The sequence below is a fragment of the Pinus tabuliformis genome, chromosome 2_2 (assembly GCF_031772625.1).
Source record: "Pinus tabuliformis cultivar Carrire ecotype Pingquan chromosome 2_2, CPIR1, whole genome shotgun sequence".
NCBI classification, from domain to species: Eukaryota; Viridiplantae; Streptophyta; class Pinopsida; order Pinales; family Pinaceae; genus Pinus; species Pinus tabuliformis.
This window is the reverse complement of record NC_142300.1, coordinates 562,387,221-562,413,900: the sequence shown is the minus strand read 5'-3', so window position 1 is coordinate 562,413,900 and position 26,680 is coordinate 562,387,221.

The following is a 26,680-nucleotide window of genomic DNA, read 5'->3' as shown; positions in this document are numbered from 1 at the left end:
CTAAATTGTGAATTTCATTCCGTAGATCAGTAAAGTAGAATTGTGTCTCTTGATTTTAGATTAAATTTCTTGAGCAGTTGCAATTCTATCAAAATTTCTACAAATAGAAGTCTATTTAAATTTACTAACCATTTAATTTATATAATTACAATAGTTAGAATTAAATATATTTACATATAAAATAAAGATTAATTAATATTTAACCAAATTAAATCCACAAAAATAATAAAACAATTAAAAAAATAAATTAAAAAAAAACAAAAACCTAACATACATACATCATGAAAAAATCAATTATTCCAAACATACATACATCTCTTCTAAGAGCTCTCCAACTAGTATGAAAAAGATGTAATATTTTGTTATGTTATATAAACATTTTGAATAAATCAAATTACAAAACAATAAAAAATAAACAAAAATATAATTAAAAATAAATAAAATTATTAATTAAAACATTTTAACTTGATAAATTCAATAATAAAAAAAAAATTAGTAAAAAAAAAAAATTTAAATCACTTTCAACCCGTAATAGATCCAAAAATAAAATGTATCTAACTAATACTATAAAACAACCTTTCTTTAAAACAAAATCGTAAAGTACTTTTCAACCTAATTAGGTGGAGATTTGAGTGTTATATCATTCACTCTAGTTGTAGTTGCTATTTACTCTCACTAAAATGCCCTATATTGATTTGGGAATAATTTTTTTTTATTGCTATACATTTTTTATCAAAGCTATATCTAACATGAAGAAACGCTTTTAATGTAATTTATTGTTTCTATTTGTTTTTCCATTAGTACAACTAAGAGGAAAAAGATGAATTTTTTAGTAAATTAAGTTATATATATAGGTTGGCCCATATTTCTTGAAATAAAATTTTTAGAATTTTAAATTAATTTTCAATAATTAATAAATAGATAATAAATATTTAATTTATAAAATATTTTTAATAATAATATTTTTAAAATAATTATATATATATAGAGTATGAAATTGCGGACGACTCATTAAATTAATTATAGTTTTTTTATAATTATTTGATTGATCCTACGAGTAGTCATATGTCTCAAATATTAAATCACGTAGGTCTAAGTATATATATGGATTGAAGCTTTGTTATTAATTGCTTGTTTGAGTGCTGTGGATAATCAATAAGCTAATAAGCATATTTCAACCATATAAAAAACCTCATTAAAAAATCAGAAGAAAAAAAAAACCATTTAAAATATGAAATCCAACCGTGCATAAAAACAAAATTTAAAAAGGAAAATAAGTTGGAAGTAAATACTCCGCGGAAGATTTAACGTTTGTGAAAGAACAAATTTAAAGCATATCAATTGCTTACGCCAAATTGCATCTACCAATCCACTCCAGGTAAAATTTAAATGAATTCATAACTTGAAATGGTAGGGAAATTTCTAACTTTAATAATGGCCAAATCAGGGTTTAATGTATCTTCGGGAAGAATTTTATAAAAATCACCTAATATGGTTAATTATTTTTATCATTTGATCTGGTTTATTATTTTTATTATTTGACTTGTCATGGCTTCCACCAAAAAATTATCACTTGATCTGATTCATAAGTTTAATTAATGGCTTTCACCGAGAATTTACCACTAGATCTGGTTCTTAAGTTTTATTAATGGTTTCCACCAAGAATTTACCATTTGATCTCCTTCATTATTTTTATTAATTAACTTGCCTTGGCTTCCATCATGAACAGTGCTTCCATATGAGTATGAATCCATCCGTCACGACAAACGATACCGACGTTTATAAGGTCCCATTATTTATTTTTTAAAACTTAACGCGCTAAAATAATTGGTGAAATGATGATAATGTTCACTCCATTTTTAACCCCTTTAAAACAACTTTGGAAGATTTGTTTATTTTATTTCTATTAATTTTAATTTTTAATTTTAATATAAATTTCATTATGTGTAATTAATTTTGAAAAGTATTTATATTAAATGCTTTAGCTTCATGATTTCATTATAATAGGGAAGAAACCACTAAACTATGGGTTGAGGGTTTTTTTTTTTAAATAATTTTGATAATTTTAATTTTGATTTTTTTATATTAATATTGAATATTAAATTATTTATTTTCCTTAATGGTGAGAAGTGCGGAAAGGGAAAGGTATGGGGTTGAGGGGTTATTTTTTTTAAATAATTTTGATAATTTTTTTTTTTTTTTTTTTTTATATTAATATTGAATATTAAATTATTTATTTTTCTTAATGGTGAGAAGTGCGGAAAGGTAATGTGTTGAGTGAGCTTACCACTTTACCGCTTCGAGCAATATTTAAGATGAGTGTCGTGGCTTTCCCTTAGTGTGATGGAGATAAAGGTTTCTATTAATGCATTGGATTTGGCTACCACACGATTACATTGGAGGGTTCATATTGAGGAGTTCTTCCCATCTCTGGCAGAGGCATGATTGTGGCCACTACGTCTTAGATTTATGTTGAGAATTTAGTGGCATATAGTTCCAATGTATTCTCTTACTTCAATGCTTGGTCTAGCTTAGTATGAAGATTTATGTGGAGATTTGATTGTGGTGCTATGTTCCCTGAGAAGTTGTCGACTTGGTCTTCTTAAGTGGGAGCATGCTTCGAGTGGGTAGAACTAGAGATTCAAAGGCGTGGTCGATCTTTTGTATACTAGTGGGTTGGTTGGGATTTGGCTCCTTATTTATGCATATGTTGTGGAGATTTCAGTAGTTTGCTTCAATCTGCTCGATGGGCCAAGCCAAACATCTCTCCTAGTGGAATTTTTAGCCTTCTTTTCCTTGACTCTGCTTAATTTTACCGGTTCAATTGTGGGATTTTTCATGGTCAGATGTTTTTTTTTTTTGTTTCATTACGTGGACAATGATGGTGGTATGAATTTTATTTCCTGAAGCTTTGGTTGGTAACTTTTTCATGGTTAGATGTTTTTGTTGTTGTTTCATTATGTGGATAATGAGTGTGGTATGAATTTTATGTCCTGAAGCTTTGGTTGGTAACTCTCCTCTTTCCTATCAGTTCCATTTGTCACTTTCCCTCTATCTGTAGACCTACTCTCTATTTCTGGCATCCAATTTATCCCTATTTCTAATCGTTCTTTCTTGATTCTTCTGTAGTCACATCACTCCACTGGTGTTGGCTCAATATGAGCAACCAACCTCAACAATGCATGCATTACCAGTGATGTGGGTGGGGTGGCCATGGAGGTGATGGAGGTTGAGGAGGTGAGGGCAGTTGAGTTTATGAGACTTGAACTTGTGCCCAAACACAAGCTCATAAGGCAACTGATATCTAGTTCAATATTGTTTCATCGGAAATCTAAGCAAAGATTCAACATCTTGAAACTATGCCTACTGATGAGCATCTTGTTTTTTCAGACTCTGATGTGATTGGAGATGTTTCCCACCAGGTTCCTGGCCCTATTCACACTAGGGGAAAATGGAAACAATATCTCAACTCAATTACTCTCCACTGGCAAGGAAAAACTCTTCTTGGTAGAGTTTTAAAGGAAAAGAAAGAGGAAATGTACACCACATTTGCTACCCTGAATGATATCAAACATGCTCAAAGATTTCAGTGTTCTTGTTTGGAAAGTTTGGATGCTCGACTAATTCACCAAGAGAGACACTTACAGTGTGAGTCCTTGAAGCCTTCAACTCCTTTAGGTTCCAGTGCTAGAGACCCTTCACCTGTAACCTCCTCGAACTCTTGAAGCTTTATGTCCTTCAAAAATAGGTTCTCCAATAGTTGTCTAGTGGATAAATTGGTTGACTTTTAATTAATTTTGTATTGGTATGCTTTTTTCTATCTATGAAGGTGGTGAATATATCTGGTTTCCCTAATGGCATGTTGAGACCACCTTGGTTGAACTTAGAAATCCATGGACAATTACATATGTATGTAGATGTATTTTAATTTATGAGACAATGTGATCTTTTATATATTTATATATATGGCTATTTATTTAAAATTTATAGTAATTTTTTCAATTAACTATTAATGATGATAAAAATAACAACATAATTGTTAATTTCATTAAAATAAATATTATTAATTATTTTCACTTTTACTTTTCTTTCTCACAAGTAAAAGACTACATATTTTATATGAGGAATAAACATCCATCATATCACTTGCAAGAATTGAACTTGAGTGGGGAGGATTATGTCACGCCCCTATCCTAGCAGTGGTCTTTCAACCACACATAGGTAGGTGTGACACTGCTACCCACTTTCTTTTCACCAATACTTATGAGTACGGGCTACGCCTAACATTCAACACTTAGTTCTTTTACTTCAATTCTACTAAGCATTCATCAATACACAGTGGAATAACATTTTCATCATATTCATTTATCAATATGCACAGTGGAATACTTTCTCTTAAATGGGAGGGGAAACTCCTAGATTTGAGTCTGCCCAATAATAATAACTCAGTCTTTTACAACATTATTTACAAGTACAACCTTTGCCAAGAAACCCCAAATTTCACCTTAGCAATTCTACCAATTTTCAGCAGCTCGGCCTGCTAGTGTCGAGTTGCCCTTCATTCAACAGCACCCACTTTCCCATGTTGTGCAACTCGTCACACCAGGAAGAGGCACCCACCTCGGGTCAGGTCATCCTCCTCATGCAGACTTGCCCGCTGCACCATCGCACCGTGCAGAGGTGCCCACCCCACTGGGTTGAGTCGCGCTCTGCAATTCTGGCTCGCTCACAGCTCATCGCAACTTCATGTTCAAACTTCCACACACAGCGCAACTCGTATCACAAACTTCTGTCGGTTGCCTACCCGTGCAAAACCACCCAGCCGGGTCAAGTCATTCAGCCACACTGAAGGGTCAGGTCGCCCATGCCTAGCTTAGCTAAGATCGTCCATGCCTAAGTCACAAAAAATCTTCACACTCCTGCAGCTTGTCCAGTGTGCTATTTGCTTGAAACCTATAACTCGCTCCTTCTTGCCCTTTGTTATTGTTCACCCAAGTCTCTTGTTAGTTCTTATTTCTTGAACTTCCATGCCTTCTTCCCCCAAGTCACCATCCATATATATATGCGTCCTCCAAGTGTTAAGTTGGGTTAGCCTACCGAGGCGGACCATACAAATCACACATGGAAATATCCAATAACTCATCAACCAACCAACTTGGGTCCACTTCCGTACGTTGGCCTGTCCCAGGCATCCAACTCCACATGTCAGCCCAACTCGTCGGTCTTTCGACACTTCATATAAACTCATCTTGTGTACACTTCTCAGTTTTTTAACTCTCCAAGTAACCAGACACATTGTCACACAACTCACCGTCGCAGAACTTACTGGGGCGCTTTTAACTGAACACACTCGCTCGTCCTCGAAAAGCCGACTTGTCGCACATAACCAAAGTTTGTCTCCGACTGTCGCCCGTCGCACATATGAGCACGCTCAGCTCATGGTCGTGACATACTCCCCCACTTTAAATGGTTGTCGTCCTCGATAACTCCATCATACATCATCGCAAAGTGTCGCCAGCTCCAACATCTGCAAAATGTCCATGTTTCCCATCTCTGCTCCATCATCGCATAAACCATCAAGGTTCATGACTCCATGAACATTAAGTCTCCTCAATCCATGATCATCAATCCACATTTGTCACAAATCCACATGTTGTCCCATCGTGGAAGGTTGGTCCCTCCAACTCGACTACATGCCATCACTACAACATATACCATGTCTGACCTCATCATGTATCGTAATCATGTGAATCACTACATAATATTCCATCCAACACAACATCTCAATCATAACCAAGACATTTATCTGACACAAACTCGGTGCACTGCATGACCCCATGTCATCGAACTAGTTAGATATCTAATCTAACTGTAGTGCTCAACCCATGAGAATGAACCTCCCCATGCTACCGTTGGTTGTTTCTTAGCATCCTGTCACAATCTCGACTCGATCAAGAATCCATCCCAAGTGAAAAATAAACTTAATATGGATCACAGAAGCCTCAATTCAACAAATGATTGGTTATGTTATTGACTCATATGGTAGAGACACATTTACTATTATAATATAATAATAGTGTATTATATTAATATTAATAATTATAAAATACTATTACAATATTATTATGTATCTCATTAAATTAAGTATTACTCCATAATTATATATATTTAGAAAGTAAATACTAATATAACATCAAGTAATGGTAATGATAATGGTAATATAACATAGCGATACAAATAAATAGCACTATAGTTATAGTGCTTACCATTAATACTAATTCATATATATATAATCTAGTTATTTATAATTATATTATAGATAATATTAGATTGATATATAAATATTACACATATATAGACTAGTTAGATTAGTGTAAGCATGATGTAAATAATATTTAGTATTATATTATATAGAATATATGAGTATAAGATTTAATACATGAAACGTGTATTAATATATATTAATTCATATATATATAATTTAGTTATTTATAATTATATTATAGATAATATTAGATTGATATATAAATATTTCATATATAGACTAGTTAGATTAGTGTAAGAATGATATAAATAATATTTAGTATTATATTACATAGGATATATGAGTATACCATTTAATAAAGGAAACTTGTATTAATACATATTAACATTTAACACAATATTAGCATTAGTGTAACATCACTTAGTATAGTAATACTTAACATAATTTGACATAGACATAATATAGGTAATACTCACATAATCATGTAGGCATAATGTAGGTGATAAATACTCACATACATCTAATATATAATTAGTATTAGGTTAGTATTAACATATATATAACATAATATCAAATAGGATTAACAATAAGTATTAGCTAGGTTAACATATTAGGCTAGGACAACCTTTAGGCTAGTATTAGGAATTGGGGTAACTCAGCCCATAACCAGTTGGAACTACCATCTTCAATGGAAAAAGGCCTAACTTGGGGCTATGACAGTGTGGTTTTCTTGATGTTGATGGAGGTCATTTTTTCCCATCAACATATTCTTACATCACGCAAATTATATAAATCTTTCTATCGTATTATATATGATAAATGAATGAAGTTAAATGAACATTACCAACCTTAAATAAAAAAAATCATAAATCTAAAGAGAAATCATATACAGCTTGAGTGGGCCTAATGGTTAAGAGCATGTGTTTCCTCTTAAGCCCCTTAAGAGGTCATAGGTTCAAAACTGGAGGGGGTAGAGTATGTATGCCTTCATAGACTTAGCAGTCAAACCGCTACGCGGAGGTGGGTCCCTTGTCCCACAAACGAGGGGGTCTCATACACCAATTTGGTGTCTGGGTTGGCCGTGACCTTAAAAATAGATATTATTATTATTATTGTTATATACTCAAATACCCTCATGTTACTATGATAAATGAATGAAATCTTAATTTTGATGATTTCTTGCAATCAAAACTTTCCATTTTTGATGAAAAATCAGTTTGTACTTGAGTTATAAGTAACACTTACATCATTCCAATCATAATGTCAATACCAAATGATGTATTAAACTGTTTTGTTGTGTGATTCTTTTAGATTAGCCAGTATGCCATAAATTTTGTTGTTTATGCATAGATGTACCATTTTATGTGCTTAGAAATAGCTATAAATATAATATATAGTACTTTAGCTATTATATAAATAGGCTTAGGGATGCATAGATGTACCATTTTATGTGCTTAGAAATAGCTATAAAGATAATATATAGTGCTTTAGCTATTATATAAATAAGCCTAGGGAATCTCATGGTTTTGATTTGTTACTCTCAAAATTTGATATCTTCTAGGTAGACATCATTAATTTTAAATATGTTCATAGTGAAAATGTTTAATAGATAAATTCATGATAATGTTATTTCGGTTTCTTTTTATTGGAGAATTATACTTATAAATAAATTTGGAAAGCCTAAATTAAATATTCATACTAGTCAAAAATACATGTTACCCTTTCCTCAATTCTAGCATACAAACTCATCTAAATTAAATTAATGTTAACAAGAAAAATTATATATTATGGAATCCAATTAGTTTCTCCTTTACTCGTCATTATCATAGCAAATTCGACTTTTATGTGTGAATAGAAAAGACAATTAAAAAGACATCTTAATAATTAACTAAAAACTATTAAACATAAAAATGAAAAGTTAAAACATAGGTTCTTCTTGTTAATTACAATCCTTCCCAATAGAAATTATACATTTTACAAATTTATTTCTAACGTTTCCATAAGTAAAAACACACTTTACATGTCCCTTTTTTATTATTATCTAAAAGAATCCATGAAATTATTTCCAACATGACCTCTTTCCACTTAAACTCTAGCAACCTTGGTTCTAATAACCTCATTATTCATTAGCATGTTCACAATCTATGTTTGTTTATTTTAATATGCTAAAAAATAAGTAATTTTTTGTCATTTTACTTAATATCTCTTTTACATTGATTTTAGACCCTTGGTATAATGTAAACTTTTAAAAATATCTCTTAATACAAATTCAAAATTTCACCTCAACTTGAAGTTCACTCAATGTATCTCTTTTGAACTTTCATTCTTGCAAAAAAAAATAAAAAAATAAAAATCACAACAACATATATTTCATATCCAACCACTTACACAAGGAAACTAAAGAAATTCAACGTCGAACAATTGTACTTCAAGGGAATAATATTTCCATCCCTTAGGGGAAAGTCACAACATATGAAAACTACTTAGTGCACCATATTTATTATGCCCATAAATCTACCCACACAACTTTCATATATTTTTTAAATCACTTAGCAAAATATGCCTACTATCATATTAAATCATATATATAATTAGTACTATAATCTATTGAATCACCTTGAGAACTTAAGATGAAAATCAGATTTGCAAGTACATAAATTTTGGAGAACAATGCATGCTACATATATAAAGAAGATGAAGTTAGAAGTACATACCAATAGCTTATACCAAGCTAATACATGATAGTCCTTCAAACACATCACAAACTAAGACTCTCCAATGCTCTCGAAACACTAGATAGGGAAACCTCAACAAACTAGCATGAACCCAACTATCAAACCCTAACCACCAACTCCCTATAGCTAGGAATCCCTCCCAACCAAATTTAGTCATTCAACCAAAGATCTACAACTAGAAAGCATACATACTTCAACTCCTCTTTGGAACCTACACTTGTACATGACGAACATACAAGAGAAAATAAGATAATCTTCCACTATGTTCTCTAGATCAAGCACTCTAAGTAGATAGTTTTACATTTTCTTCTCTACATCATTCCCTCCAAGTAATACTAGGATTCGCAATGTCACCAAAACCTATTCTTCTTCTCTAACAAGATCAACAATAAAATTGCGACCTTTGGTCCTCTGTGGATAACTAGTCTGTAGTAGGATAGGAGAAGGAACTTGCTCAACAAGATGAACAGATGGACATGGAGATGGAGCAGTCGGAATAGGATTAGGACACTGACCTCATTCCCAAAGCAACTGAGTTCACCCCACAGACTTCACCAAATCCAACAACAGATAAAGTCCCAAGTGAACAAGGAGAGGTCATTCTCCTTAACGAGCATTCAGGAGCAGATGTGTACAACATAGCCTTTGATGAGTCACATCACAAAGTTGTACAAGCACGCAGAGCGCATGTCCCGAATGGTCATGCATCACCTGCGCACTTTGAAGAACGAGTGATTGTGTCTGATGTGTGAAGACATCTAGCTGCATTGGTTGATGGTATGAAGGCCTATGCTGAAGCCACGAGCTCAAGTGTGAAGTTATTGATAGCAGAAAATGAGCACATGGCTAAGGACTTGCAAGCAGTTAGGCAAAGGGAATAACAATCAACATGATCTGCCAGAGCAAAGATGAAGAAAGCCATACTCTCTGAAGTAGCAGCTCTTGAGACAGTCATGCAAAAATTGTATAATAGGTTCATCACCATGCATAAGGAAGTTATCCACCTACATGGTCATCAACAACACTGCGTCAAGATTGTGTGTATGCTCACAGACATACATATCATTGATGATCATGTACAAACATGGACAATGAGGTACAAGGGAGCCCCGCTCGACTTGCCCAAGATGATGAATCCACAATAGGAGTTAGAAAAGGCACACATCCGAAGTCAAATCTGTAACTATGAGGAACTCCTGCTACTCATCACTAATGTTGAGGCTTCATACGCATGGTTGTTAAGGAGCTTGGATGCCTTGGTGAGAAAGTATGACATCCCGTCAATTGGAACACTCACCGAGGCCAAAGAGAAGAACCAAATCCGACTGGCGCTGAACACATACTTTCATCAGCTGATTCTCATGGCCATTGGCACAGATTTGTCATCTTTGTGATACTAAGAAGGTGAAGGATGAAAAACACTCTCTTAAAATGTCTTTCATATGCTTAGATCAAATCTTAATTTTAAAACTATATTTGTAACAATACCAACCTTGCTAAACTATGGAGATTTACGAAAACTTCTTTGCAATTTGTTTACAACATAGAATAAAATGTCAAAGAAAATATATTAATTCCTTCACAAATTTTTTAAAGTTCGATAGATTTAAAATTGATATCAATGAATAATGAAAATGATAAATGTTTTCCTCAAAGGATAGTTGTATTGGTCGAGCCCTCATTGCTAAGTACCTTGCCTATTGGGAGGTCACGAGGTCAAATCTCCTCGATGCCCTTGGGGTTAGGCCTGATATATTAGGCCACTTTGGTGGATCTGTGTGGATTACGGCCGATGGACATAGCGGCCACTAAGTGACCATGAACCATGGTTTCCTTAACAAAAAGAAAAAATACAATGATAAAGGATTATGAAAAATAAAACAACCTTTGTAGGCAAACATATGAAATATCAATTTGGTTTGCATTATTTGCATAGAAAAACTCTTTTATATAAGATCATATCCCAAGTATTAACCACAACTAACTTTCCTATTATTTACTTGTATAGTCCACACTTGAAAAATATAATTCCTACTTGTCTTAGTTGTGATTCTTTCTATGTAAAGGAGTTTGTTCCTATTTCTTAAAATTTGTTTAGAACTAGATGTTTCCTAGATTGGTGTGTGGTTGAGATATTCTCTCAACCAAGTGATTGTGTGTCCAAGATAATATACCTATCTTGAGACAACACTACATGTATTTATATGTAACATTATTTGATTAATTTAAGGTGTGATTAACTTTTCTAAATTGTTATCAGAGCTCATATGAGCTTGGACCTTGGCCCTTCTAGGAGTTGAGGGAAATAGGAGAATAATGTGACTGTGTGAGTGATTGAGTGTGGTTGTTGATTAACTGTGGCAATGTGTGTTTATCCATCTATTACATACAAAAGTGACATGTTAGTGGTGACTGCAAGTAGCATCGTCTGTGAGTTACAGCCTTGAGAATAATTGTGTGTGGCTTATGACTGAACACAGTGTGGAGACTTGGCATCTGATCCCTGCCATTAAAAATGCTCTATGAGCGATTCGGTGGCCAGTAGAGATGACTAAGCAGAACACAGGTGGGGAGAGTCATTTCGCTCCTTTTTCATTCAAAGAATTTAGCGATTCCGACATTGGTACCATATTTTCATGGCAAAATCACTCACGTTATTTCTCTATCTCGTTTCTCTCTGCAATGTTGGGAACCCATCATGGGCGCAGACATACTACACCAGCTCCTTCGACAAAAACACAACTAAATTTCTTGGGCACAGTACCATGCGTTGGGAAACTGAGTTTGAACATTTGGACAACAAAGGTTACATTATAAGAAGGGTAATTACCATTCAATCGAATATATGTTTTTTTTTTGTCATTTCATGGTGAAGGAATCACTATTTATACTGAACCCCAATGATGGAGAGATCGAAGGTGAAGCAATGTGAATTATTGTTCATCTGATCACTTGTTTTTAGATTTAAATTGTGGTTTTAGCGCAAAAATTAGATCTCCATTGCCTTGGAGGGTTTTGTGGGATAGATTCTTTGGAAAAAATAGATCAGAGGTTGTAATTTGGTGATCTAGCAAGCTATCTGGTAGAAAAATTAGTTGTATATCTCAGTGTGTATTGGAGAATCAACATAAAATATTTTTCTCGCTTTGACTATGCAAAGCATACATAACGAAGCAATCTATAGCTTCAGTCAGGGTTTTGAAAAGTGGCATTGACATAATGTTCAGGTAAAGGGTGTTGGTAAAACTCCATATAGTCGTTTTCTTAATGGCCTTGCAGTTCTTCGTAGCAGCATTCGAGAATTGTTGTGTAGTGAAGAGATGGACTCCCCTGGTGTTCCAACAACTCATGCCTCTATCTTCTCACCACAGGAAAATGCATTTTTCAGGACATGTTTTATGATTGTAATCTAAGAGAGGAAGCAAGAGCAATTGTTTGGTGTGTGGAACACTTTCCTACGTTTTGGATTAGTGGAAATGTTGATATACTCCAACTATGGTGTGATTGTTTTTCAAATAGTGGTTTAAAGTCATCTGTGGGTAGAGATATATAGTTTTAATGTTATGTTAATATGAAATTTTATTTTTTATCTTGGAATCATGAATAAAAATATTGAGCCTTATTGAGCCTAGCTAACTCAATATAGGTAAAGTTATTTTGTTAGAATTCTTGACTCTAACAAATGACAAGTTAAGCATGGAATTCCAAGACTTAATTGACAATGAAAAATACAAATATGCTCAAGATGTGAATAATTTCAAAAGATGAGGTAAAGGAGCAACAATAGCCATTAAAGGATGATAGACAACCAAGTTAAAGTCTGTGTGAGTTTGTGGAATAGACTCATGATGATGATGTATTATGTTTCATATACATTTATTAGTAAGAAAATCTAGGATGTTTTGTAGTGGTATTTGTAAAGTATATACCTAGTAACTCCTTGAGTCGGAGTGTGTAATGTAAGCCTAATGAGGCATGTGTACCCCCATAAAGTTCGTGGTAATCTTAAAACCACTATGTAAGTGTAGGTTTTTGGTAAGCCATAAACCACTTTGCATTGTAGGTTTATGGTAAGCCAAAAACCACGTGTGGGGGTGAAGTAGACAGAGATTCTTGTAGCCATGGTCTAGGGTCAACCAATAAAACCCTGGGCATGGTTTAAGGAAAGCCGACAAAACCCTAGGCATGGTTTAGGGTAAGCTGATAAACCCAGAGCATGGTTATGGGTAATCTGAGAAACCCATGATAACAATGATGGAGGGGGACTTGTAATTATAGGTACATGTATGGAGGTATTGGTTGAATGAACCATGTACACGAATATGGAGATATTGGTTGACTGAACCATGTACACGAAAGACATCCTAACTGGCGATTGGTACTCATGCATTCTAGTATATGGTTGTTCCTTTATATGGACGTTGGCATATTCTTTTTTATCATGTTTGTAAACACTGGGGCCACAACTAGACTTTGTAGATTGAGATCGCGACAAGTAGTTGTGTAGGGGGCGACTTGAAACATATCATTCATTCTTGTCTCAGTTGTGATTCTTTCTATATAAAAGAGTATGTTCTTATTTCTTAGGAGTTGTTTAGATCTAGATGTTTCCTAGATTGGTGTGTGGTTGGGATATTCTCTCAACCTAGTGATTGTGTGTCCAATATAATCTACTTATCTTGAGACAACACTACATGTATTTATATGTAATATGATTTGATTAATTTAAAGTGTGATCAATTTTTATAAATTCCACTTCACTTTTTAAAAACATTTAAAATTAAAATTAAAACTCCTTTTTCATAATAATGTAGATAAAAATTGACAAATGTAAAATTATCATAATTTAACATAAATTTTGATTAGATATTCAACTTGATCTAAGAAGAACAAATAATCTTCCTTTACACGGTATTTTCAAAAAGTGATTCTATTAATTTTTATTAATTTAAAATAAAGAACGGGAAGAATAAAAACACTGAAGCGTACATAGGAAAAGGATATTAAACTATAAGTGGTTGATGAAATTTTGGGAAGAATAAATGACAATCTTGATAGAGTTTAAAATTGCATGTAATTAAATGTTTCCAAATTCTGGGGGAAAAAAATTAAATATTTCCATATTTCATTTTGCCTAATTTAATGGAGTCATTATTTTATTTCAGTGCTCCTTGAAATGACTAGGTAACCTCGTGTCGCAGGATATACCGGCAGGGGTTGGAAAAATGGCATTGCACAGTGGAAATTGGAATACTTTTCCTAAAGCATTAACTTTCCAGTCTGTATGGTTGTGTGAGGAGGGTTCATGGTTTGGAATGACGAAATATTTCATAAAACCGACCTGCTTCCAATAGTGAAAATAAGAAGAAAATGGGGCCATTTTGGAGGGGACAAATACCTTGCTTCCACCCACCTCAAGTCAAGTCAAGTTGCTGCTTCCCAGCTACTCAGTTCGAATGGACTGGAGAAAAAAAGAAGTACTCATGGTTGCCTACCACTTCATGGATGCATTCAGTCCAATTTGAGAGCAGTAGAGTTGAATATCTGGGTTTTTTATTATATTTCTAAGCGTTTGAAGTGGAAGTGGAAAAATAAGCCAAAATCTACTATTATTTGGCATATGCTTAAGGATTTGGCATATGCTTAAGGATGGTTCTGGTATAATGAAGTGTAGTTATAATTAGATTAAAAAAGCAAGCAATGTGAATGATTGGATCAAAAATGATGGTTGGAGTTTTGAATTTATTTTCATTAGAAGAATTAAATTTCTTATTATTTTCCTACTTTTGTTTATAATTATTACTAGTCTTCATTGAATTAAATTTCTAACTTTTATATCTATTAAATTTTCATTTTTTTTTGGTAGATTGCATGTATTGCATGGTTCGAAAGGGGTTTACTCAAATTCATTTTTTCTAGCTTCTTTAATGGCTCTATATATTTTTTCAAGTCCTCATTTCCACTGACAATTTTGTAATTATTGAAGTATTTGTCCTCAACTTCACTTGGGCTATACTTACTATATAAAGCATCAATTGCATGTTTTTATGAATTATTCTCATTTATAACCTTTCATTCAGATTTGACATCTTTTACTCTTATTCGAGATAATTTATCTCAAAATATTCATCTAGTGTCTCTCTTTCCTCCTTACACTCATCAACCACATCCTCTCTTTCCTCCCCTCCCACTACGTTATTGCTACTACCTAGCATGACTTCTTCCATTTTCCTCAAATTAGGTAAGACATGGTTTTTTGCTGTAATTTAAACATCATGTAGAAATATTTATTCAGTCCCTTTGACTCCTTGGTTTCTCTTGGAATATCCTTCTCTACCTACCAACTCCTTAGTACAACATTGAATGTATGATAAAAAAATGAGTTCATTTCTCCTTGAAATTTTATTTTCAACACTGCTCTTTTGACAAAACCATATATGTTCATATCAATCCTCCATGTCCTTGTATCTACTCATTAACTCTATTTATCATAGATAACTGAAAATCGTAATGGCATTCTATTTGTCAATGTGCCCAACTTTCCAAATTAGCTATATGTGTATCCCACTAGTGTGCAAGGGTACCTTTCACAATCATGTCTGAAGATTGTCTTATTTTTTCTTCTAGTATGAACTCCTTAAATACCATGAAATCTAAAGGGGCCATGCAACACATCTCCAATCTAGCGCACATATTTCTCAACTAATGTGCATCTTCTATTGGAAATCTCATATCCTCTTTCCTACCATCTATTCATTGCATCTTCATAATTTGTATCAAAAGAATATATTATCCTCCAACTCAACTCTCCATTTGCAATTGAATTTGTGTAGTAATTTCTTACTGATATAATTGCATATATTCTCAAAACTAAATTTTGAACTTCATCATTGTTTGAGTACATGAATCTTTCACCTTTAACGGGATCCAAAGGTGCAACAACCCTTAGTGCATCTATTTCAAAGACATCTTCTTCTTCTTTAAATTCATAATTGCATTGTCATCAAATGTCCAATATATTCCCAAAACATTTGGGTAAGGATCCTTTTCATCCATTATTTCATTCATTTCAAAATAAACCAGTGTCTTTTCCCCATCAATTTCAACCTCTACATCCTCTGCCCCTTGATGGGATAAATCCTATACAGATTTGCTAATCTTAGTTGAATAGGTGACCAAACTAGCTTTGGTCTCCCCATAAACTCCCAAGACTTTTGTGAAAGAATGTTCATGTTAGATTGTAGATCCGTTATAACATACTTCATCTCATAACCTACTAACTCTATTTTCATTTTAGATTCCTTACATGTCCTTATCTTGTTCTTAATAATGTTGTTTAGGAAAAGGATCCAAGATAGGAGTGTCATCCTCTAACATAACTTTCCACCTTATTAGAATCTTTGTCAACTTCCTAGGTGCATTCCAACCATTAAGTAATTTACATTTGAGAAAATAATTTACTTTCCTCTCTAGTTCAATATATTCGTTCTTATGGTTTGTGCATCCCTCTCTAACATTGGTGCATTCTATGAGGTCTCCATTTCATTACGTAGTAATTTCTTTGATTTGGCTAGATCAAATTTTGATGGTGATGGATAAATTATTATAAATTATCTTACTTGATAATATTTTTTCTGCATCTAGGTTAGTACTCCTTGATCTTCCTCTTGTAAATACAATGATTGTAACTACTTAACTATCTTCTTCCCTTTGTGGCTTTCAACTTACCATGTTGACCCTCCTTCATTTTTCTTCCAACTTCTCTATCAATTTAGAACATTATTCAATATTGTGTCCAATACCATGGCAATGTTCACACACTATGTGGGGTTTAGTACAATAATGTGCAATTTTCACTAATTTTCCATAATTAAAGAAAGTAAATAGTTCACCATATCATCTTCATCCTTGTGCTTAGTATCCTCCTATTCCCTTGATCATGCTATCATTTGACCCATGAACCCTATGTTTATCAATGATATGCTCCTTCTTGTAGTGACTTAAAATTATTTACATCATGCCACATAGATTTGCAAAAATCGTAAAATGTTGTGTTCACGTTAATCTAGTATTTCTATAGCATGGGCCATTGAGGTGGCTTGTGTCCCACAACTTGCGTATTTCATACAAGTTTTACTTTGTTCTTGTTGGGAAAGGATTTGATGCACCAATCAAAATTTAATTAGCCAACACTAGATATTCATTTCTATGGTGACATACTATTCTACATAAAGTACATGGCACATTCTCTCTTCTAGCCTTACACTTGGTCATATCTTATAGTTGCATTAGGGGAATTTTGAGGTCTAAAATGGGCATCCTAAGGAAATTATAAAATAATAGTGGAAATAATAAAATAAGACTAGATTACATCATCAAATTTTAGAGGAAAAAAGTAAAAAACTATTTTTTCAACTCGTATTTTCAACTTATCTCCCTATGGGTTTACTCATATTTCAAGTGACAACACACTTTGGATGCATAATTTGATCCCTCATCTAAGGAGTGCCCGTATTACATACTTTTGATGGATTTTGCTACACAAAAAATGAGAAATACATGAAAAACGTGATTGTGATCACGTTTTCTCATTTTTCGTGTAGCAGGGTCCATCGAAAGTATGAAACATAGGTACTACTTGGATGAGGAATTAAATTTTACATCCTATGAGTACTGTCGCTCGAAATTTGAGTAAAAACTTAGGGAGATAAGTTGAAAATAAGAGTTGAAAAAATAGTTTTATTATTTTTTAATCTTTTTAATTTTTTTACTCCAAAAATGGTGTATCATCCCCCATGGTTGACATCATCATCTTGAATCCTATTGGTTCTTATAAAGTTTATTTTGGCTATATATTTTTCTTAGGAGGCCCATTTTAGACCTCAAAATTCCCCTAATGGACTAGTTAAGGCATCCAATTGATTTTGAACCTACATTAATCATAAGATCGATTGAACACATCCCCCTATGGATTCGAGGAGTGTAACTATATGTAAGGCTTCAACATATGTGGATATCTTTTACTGAGTAAGGGGAATTCTAATATGCAGGAATAGTATTAGAATGAACCACTCTCTATGCTAGACATATTGGCTTTGGAATGTCATTTTTTCCACCAGATCCTTAAATATTTGATCATAGTCCTGAATTATTTTCTCCTGCTTTTTGTTTTATTTCCTTCAACTCTACAAGGCATTAGTTTTTAAATATGGGCTATTTTAATTCTTTCATCAATTCATTCTTTATTTCATTTATACCTTTGGTTCATCCTACTGGAAGATATATTTCGTCATTCATGTACCATTGTATATCTCTATCTTTAAAAGAGATTTCTAAATGCACAATCCTTTGTGCTTTATATGTGATTTTATTCATGGTCTAAATTGCTTAACACACAAACTAGTATTGCTTGGCATCATCCCTCCAAGTTCCATGGAACATGGGGGGCCTAATAATTGTATCAATTGTTGTTCTTTCCATTAAAATATTGAAATTTCTTGTCATTTCTCCACCTGTATTATTTGTTACTATTCCTATTCTTTGCTCGTTTATATTTCTAACTTCTATATTTATCAAAAAATTATCAGTTTTTTTAGATTACATGCAGGGTATGGTTCTAAAGGGGTTTGTTAAAATCCATTGTCTCTAATTTCTTCTTCAATGTATCTAGAGAATTCTTTGAACTTCATTTTCTCCAATAGTTCTACAATTGCTAAAGTATCATCACTTTCAGTGGAATCATCCTTCACTTAACTTAGGGAATATTTTTTTTGTAAATCATCAATTACATGTTACTCAAAATCATTCTTATCATTAACCTTCCATTAGGGATTGACATCTTCTACTTCAACTCTATCATAAATTATCATGGTATATCTTCTAGTGCCTCTCTTCTCTTTACACATACCTCTAGTTCCTCTCTTTCCTTTGCGTACTTAGGCATACCATCTCTCTCTCTCTCTCTCTCTCCCCATACTACTGCCTAGTATGTCCTCTCTCATTTTCTTTAAAGTATCCATCTGTAGCTTCCAAATTGTTTTGCATAATACGTTCTTGCATTCATATCTCCTTGTCACAACTTTATTTCACTCCTTTAGATCCTTTTCTTATGATCTATTTCATCTTCCCTTCCTCTTTCATCAAGGCCCCCTTTCTAAGGGCTTATGTTTCCATTGTGCTTGATATCATCTACATCAACCCTTTGTACAAAAACAAAATCTTATTCCATAATAGGATTACTTTGAGAAATATTCCTATTGGCCTCATCCTAAAATACCTCTCATTAATGCTAAAAGAGGTCAACTATAATTAATAGCAAACTCTACAATGTAACCCTCCTTAACAGTGACCTATTGTGTCATAGTCTATAACAGTGATTATATCCCAAGTATTAATCACAACTAACCCGTTTATTATGGAGTTGTATAATCCATTTCACTAAATCCCAAGTATTAATCACAACTAATGAGATATATCTCTTTAGGATTATTTTCATAAAAAAACTCATATATATTTATGATTATATCCCAAGTATTAAAGACAACTAACCCGTTTATTATGGAATTGTATAATCCATTTCACTAAATCCCAAGTATTAATCACAACTAATCCATTTACTATAGAGTTGTATAGTCAACTTCACTTAATATTATTAAAATTTTACTAAATAAATTAGAAAACAAAATAAATTTAAATCAAGATCAAATAATAAATTTAATTTGTTCTTCTTAAAAAGATGAATATATATATATATATATATATATATTTAAAAATAAAAATAAAAATAATAAATTTATTTGGATCTTCTCAGAAGGATGAAAAAATATATATATAACATCTAAGATCTTTTAAGAAAGATGAAAGAAAAAAATATATAACATCTAAAATTCCTTTTTGAGAAAATAATATATAACATCTAAAAATAGAATTAGAATTCATTTTTCACAACTTTTTAATTAAATATTAAAACGTACTATTATATTTGATTAGAAATTAAATTTGATCCAGAGAATTGAAAATAACCAATAATCTTTGTTTACACATTATTTTAAAAAAGTGATACTATTAAATTTTTATTAATATAAAATAAAGAATTGTAAGAACACCCATAAGAATAAAAAAACCCGAAGTGTAAATATGAAAGTATAAGGGTTTAATGAAATTATGGGAAGAATAAAAAAACCTTGAGTGTAAATATTAAAGTATAAAGGGTTTAATAAAATTATGGGAAGAATAAATGACATTCATTGACCAAGTTTAAAATTGCATGGGATGGAGTCATTGTTTTATTTCAGTGCTCCTTGAAATGATTAGGGAATCTCGTGTTGGTGGATATACCCGCAGGGGTTGGAAAAAATTGCATTGCATAGTGCTTTCTATAGTGGAAATTGGAATACTTTCGTAAAAGCATTAGCTTTCCAGTCTGTATGATTGTGTTAGGAGGGCCCACGATATGGAAGCCATCTGTAAAGGTTCCTCCCATCTCTGAAATACGAAGTTCTGGAATAAAGCCTGGAATTGATTCCCATCAGAAATACGAGATTGAGGGTATCCAAACCTCCTCTTAAGTAGGGCCACTGTAAATAGTGAAAAGAAGAACAAGGTGGGGCCATTTTGGAGGGGACTTCCACCCACCTAAAGTCAAGTTGAGTTGCTGCTTCCCAGCTGTTGAGTAGGAATGGACAGGAGAAAATAAATAAATACTCATGCTTGCCTGCTACTTCATGGATGTATTCACTGCAATTTGAGAGCAGAAAGATCTGAATATTGTTACTGCTTTTGCGGTGGGAAGAGAAATCTTGAGCGCCTCTCATTTGGAAGACCTTGCGCTTTCTCTCTTGTGAACGCAATGGCCTGCTGCTCAGATATTGGGACTGGGGCTGCAGCCAATGTTTTGCCCAGCCTCTTGAAAAGGTTTGTTCAAGAGGTGAAATTGGTCATCTCTTTGCCTCAAGCGATTAGCAATATGGAGCATGAAGTTGAGCGTCTGAACAATCTAGTAAATGATATAAATGTGGAGCTCGCTCAACTACAAATGAACCCTAAAAGTGTAGTGAGAGCTTGGCTGGATAAGGCAGGCGACGCCATAGAACGATCACGGTCTATTGGCATACAGTACGAGCAACACAAGAACTGTCTCAGTTGGTGTCCTAATTACGTCTGCTGCTACAGAATCAGCAAAGATATCAGAGATTGGAAAGCAACTGTTGCTCAGCTCCACTCAGAGAAGGATTCTGATTTTCCTCCAACCGGGGAATGTGAGAATAATGCAGAAATAGAATTAGTTAGTTATGAGTGGTTGAACAGAATAGTTAGTTATGAGTGGTTGAACAGAATAATTAGTTATGAGTGGTTGAACAGAATTGAGTTTCCTATATAAGTGTGATGTAATTGAGTAAATTAATTGATGAAGTCATGTGAGCTTTGTCTCACGTTTTGCTGGTGTTTCTACCTAGGTGTCTCACACAACTTCATCAATTCAATTGCTTAATTACATCACACTTATATAGAAAAACTTATGCAACCAATTCCTAACCACTCACAACTAATTCTTGTTCAACTACTCATAACTAATTCTGTTCAACTGCTTCATAACTAAATCTATTTCTGCATTATTTTCACATCCTCCCTTAATGGAGAAATGGATTCTCTACAATACCTAACTGACTTCTAAAACCTTCAAATTTGATTTTACCAAGGGGCTTAGTAAATATATCAGCCACATTATCCTTGGTGTTACAAAATATCAATCCAATTTCTTTTGACTCAATTTTCTCACGTACAAAGTGGTACTGTAACTCAACGTGTTTTGTTCTAGCATGGTAAACTGGATTATGTGCTAATTTGATAGCACTCTGATTATCACAATTGATACATGTTGCACCACTTTGCGCTTCTTCAAGATCTGCAAGAATTCTCCGCAACCAAATAGCTTCACAGGTGGCATTGGTCAAAGCTTTGTACTCTGATTCTGTTGATGATAAAGAAACAGTTGGCTGTTTCTTACTACTCCAAGATACGACCCCTGATCCAATATGAAATGCATAGCCAGAGGTAGATTGTCTGTCATCTGGATTTCCTGCCCAATCTGAATCAGAAAAACCTGTCAGTGCAACATCAGATACATCAGTATACATAATACCAAGATTCACTGTTCCCTTTAAGTATCGGAGAACTTTCTTTGCAGCATTCCAGTGATTTCCTGAAGGCTTAGCCATGAATTGACTAAGGATACTGACTGAGTATGCAATGTCTGGTCTGGTAGTGGTGAGATAGTTCAAACTTCCCACTAACTGACGATATAATGTTCCATCTGCCTCTTTCGATCCATCTTCTTTGTACAACTTTGCATTCTGTTCTAAGGGAGTTGACATAGCTTTGCAATCTGTCATATTGAACTTTTTAAGAATCTCCTTTGTATATTTGCTTTGAGTGATCAAAGTTTTACCAGGTTCTCTCCATACCTCAATTCCTAAACAGTAATGCATTTCACCCAAATCTTTCATTTCAAAAACCTGTGACAACTGAACTTTAATTTCTTCAATTAACTTGTGAGCACTGCCTGTTATAATGAGATCATCCACATACAAAGATATTAAAGCAACATTTCCTTTTTCATCTTTCTTAAAATACAAGTTAGGATCATTTTTTCTTTTCACAAATCCATTCTGAAGAAAGAAGGTATCAATCTTTACATACCATGATCTTGGTGCCTGTTTCAAACCATACAATGCCTTTTTTAACCTGCAAACCAGATGCTCCTGTCCCTGTTTGACAAACCCTTCAGGTTGAACCAAATAAACTTCTTCCTTTAAATCACCATTTAGAAAAGCAGATTTGACATCCAATTGATGTATATTCCAATTATGTTTTGTGGCTAAGGCAATCAGTAATCTAATTGTATTCAACTTAGCTACTGGTGCAAAAGTGTCTTCATAATCAATTCCCTCCTGTTGAGCATATCCTTTTGCTACTAATCTTGCCTTAAATTTATCAATTGTACCATCTGCGTTAAATTTTGTTTTGTACAACCATTTGCTTCCAATTGGAACTTTATTTTCAGGAAGTTCCACTAATTCCCATGCTTGATTTTTCATAATAGAAACATACTCATCATTCATAGCATTAATCCATGGTTCATGTTGTTTAGCCTGCTCATAATCAATTGGTTCTTCAACATTCATTATATTAGACATTAAGGCATAGTCTCTATACCTTTCAGGAAGCCGAGTCTGTCGGGACGACCTTCTTGGTGTGGGTGTTCCATCCATGATTCGTTGGCTTTGAGGTGTATCACCTCCTTGTGATGACTCACTGCTGCTAGATGTGCTCATACTGCTGCTATCATCCTGATCCTGTACCTGTACCTGGACCTGTTCCTGTTCCTGCTTAATCAAAGTATCAAGCTTGAGATGTGCATCATTAGAAATATGCCATGTATCATTCTTTGTGTTACTTTTATCAGTCTGCTCATGAAACAATACATCACGACTTGCAAATAGTTTATGGGAACTTGGATCAAACAATTTATAGGCTTTCTGATCCGTACAATATCCAATGAAAACACACTTGATGGACTTGGCATCAAGTTTGCTCCTGTTAGCTTTAGGAATATGAGCAAAAGCAGTACATCCAAAGACTTTGAAATGACTCACATCAGGTTTATAACCATAAAGAACCTCAAAAGGAGTTTGAAAAACTAATTTCTTAGTGGGACATCGATTCTTCAGATAAACAGCAGTGTTAATGGCTTCTGCCCAGAAACCATTAGAGATGTTCTTACCTTGCAGCATACTACGAGCAGATTCCACCAAGGTTCTATTCCATCGCTCAGCAACACCATTTTGCTGAGGGGTATGTGGCACTGTGAACTGTTGTTGAATTCCATTAGATTTACAATAGGTGTTAAATGCTTTTGATTTATATTCACCCCCTTGATCAGATCTAAGAATTTTAATGCACTTTCCTGTTTGTTTTTCAACCATATTTCGAAACTCTTTAAAATACTCAAATATGTCACTTTTCCTTCTAATGAAATAGACCCAGGTATATCTAGATCTATCATCAATAAAAATAACAAAGTATGAAGCACCACCAAGAGACCTAGTTTGCATAGGTCCGCATACATCAGTGTGAATTAATTCAAGAATATCATACTTTCGTTTCTCAGTATGAACAGGAAACTCTTCTCTATGCTGCTTACCAAGTGCACAAGCTTCACATGGTAAATGTTCACACTTCATAACAGGAAGACCTTCAACCATTGATTTCCTTTGTAACAACGATAAATCATTGTAATTTAGGTGCCCATACCTGTGATGCCATAATTCTGTTGTCGATGTCTCTTGAGATGTCAGTGCAACATGGCGCTTGACTGTCACATCCAATCTGTACAATCCTCCAACCCTGGTACCTGTAGAAACAACCTTGTAGTGGTCCTGAACATCTTTCACTATACACCCCAATTTACCAAATTCTACTTTTAAATGATTATCAGTGATAGTGGAAACAGATAGCAAATTCTTTTTGAGAGTAGGTACATACATCACATTATGAATCTGTCGCATTTGTCCATTAGGTAAGTACACATTTATTATGCCATAGCCTTGAACTTTAAGTGACCTATCATCTCCTAGGTAAATGTGTGTACCATCAGATTTCTCATAATATTTATCATACCATTCTTTATTACAAGTCATGTGTGCCGATGCACCAGAATCTATAAACCAAGCATTCTCATCATCAGTTTCAGCAGACAATGCAGCATCAGAAAGAAATAACTTAAGATTTTTAAATCCATATAATGAATGTTGAAGAACCAATTGATTATGAGCAGGCTAAACAACATGAACCATGGATTAATGCTATGAATGATGAGTATGCTTCTATTATGAAAAATCAAACATGGGAATTAGTGGAACTTCCTGAAAATAAAGTTCCAATTGGAAGCAAATGGTTGTATAAAACAAAATTTAAAGCAGATGGTACAATTGATAAATTTAAGGCAAGATTAGTAGCAAAAGGATATGCTCAACAGGAGGGCATTGATTATGAAGACACTTTTGCACCAGTAGCTAAGTTGAATACAATTAGATTACTGATTGCCTTAGCCACAAAACATAATTGGAATATACATCAAATGGATGTCAAATCTGCTTTTCTAAATGGTGATTTACAGGAAGAAGTTTATTTGGTTCAACCTGAAGGGTTTGTCAAACAGGGACAGGAGCATCTGGTTTGCAGGTTAAGAAAGGAATTGTATGGTTTGAAACAGGCACCAAGATCATGGTATGTAAAGATTGATACTTTCTTTCTTCAGAATGGGTTTGTGAAAAGCAAAAATGATCCTAACTTGTATGTTAAGAAAGATGAAAAAGGACATGTTGCTTTAATATCTTTATATGTGGATGATCTCATTATAACACGTAGTGCTCACAAGTTAATTGAAGAAATTAAAGTTCAGTTGTCACAGGTTTTTGAAATGAAAGATTTGGGTGAAATGCATTACTGTTTGGGCATTGAGGTATGGAGAGAAACTGGTAAAACTTTGATCACTCAAAGCAAATATACAAAGGAGATTCTTAAAAAGTTCAATATGACAGATTGTAAAGCTATGTCAACTCCCTTAGAACAGAATGCAAAGTTGTACAAAGAAGATGGTTCGAAAGAGGCAGATGGAACATTATATCGTCAGTTAGTGGGAAGTTTGAACTATCTCACCACTACCAGGCCAGACGTTCACCACTACCAGGCCAGACATTGCATACTCAGTCAGTATCCTTAGTCAATTCATGGCTAAGCCTTCAGGAAATCACTGGAATGCTGCAAAGAAAGTTCTCTGATACTTAAAGGGAACAGTGAATCTTGGTATTATGTATACTGATGTATCTGATGTTGTACTGACAGGTTTTTCTGATTCAGATTGGGCAGGAAATCCAGATGATAGACGATCTACCTCTGGCTATGCATTTCATATTGGATCAGGGGTCGTATCTTGGAGTAGTAAGAAACAGCCAACTGTTTCTTTATCTTCAACAGAATCAGAGTACAAAGCTTTGACCAATGCCACCTGTGAAGCTATTTGGTTGCGGAGAGTTCTTGCTGATCTTGAAGAAGCGCAAAGTGGTGCAACATGTATCAATTGTGATAATCAGAGTGCTATCAAATTAGCACATAATCCAGTTTACCATGCTAGAACAAAACACGTTGAGTTACAGTACCACTTTGTACGTGAGAAAATTGAGTCCAAAGAAATTGGATTGATATTTTGTAACACCAAGGACAATGTGGCTGATATATTTACTAAGCCCCTTGGTCAAATCAAATTTGAAGTTTTTAGAAGTCAGTTAGGTATTGTAGAGAATCCATTTCTCCATTAAGGGAAGATGTGAGAATAATGCAGAAATAGAATTAGTTAGTTATGAGTGGTTGAACAAAATAGTTAGTTATGAGTGGTTGAACAGAATAATTAGTTATGAGTGGTTGAACAGAATTGAGTTTCCTATATAAGTGTGATGTAATTGAGTAAATTAATTGATGAAGTCATGTGAGCTTTGTCTCACGTTTTGCTGGTGTTTCTACCTGTCTATTTGTGTGAGTTTTCTGTTGTAATTTGTAATTGGGAATACGGGGATTCTAATCCGCCCGCCCAGTTGCAGATTTTGACCCCCGAAGCTGGTTT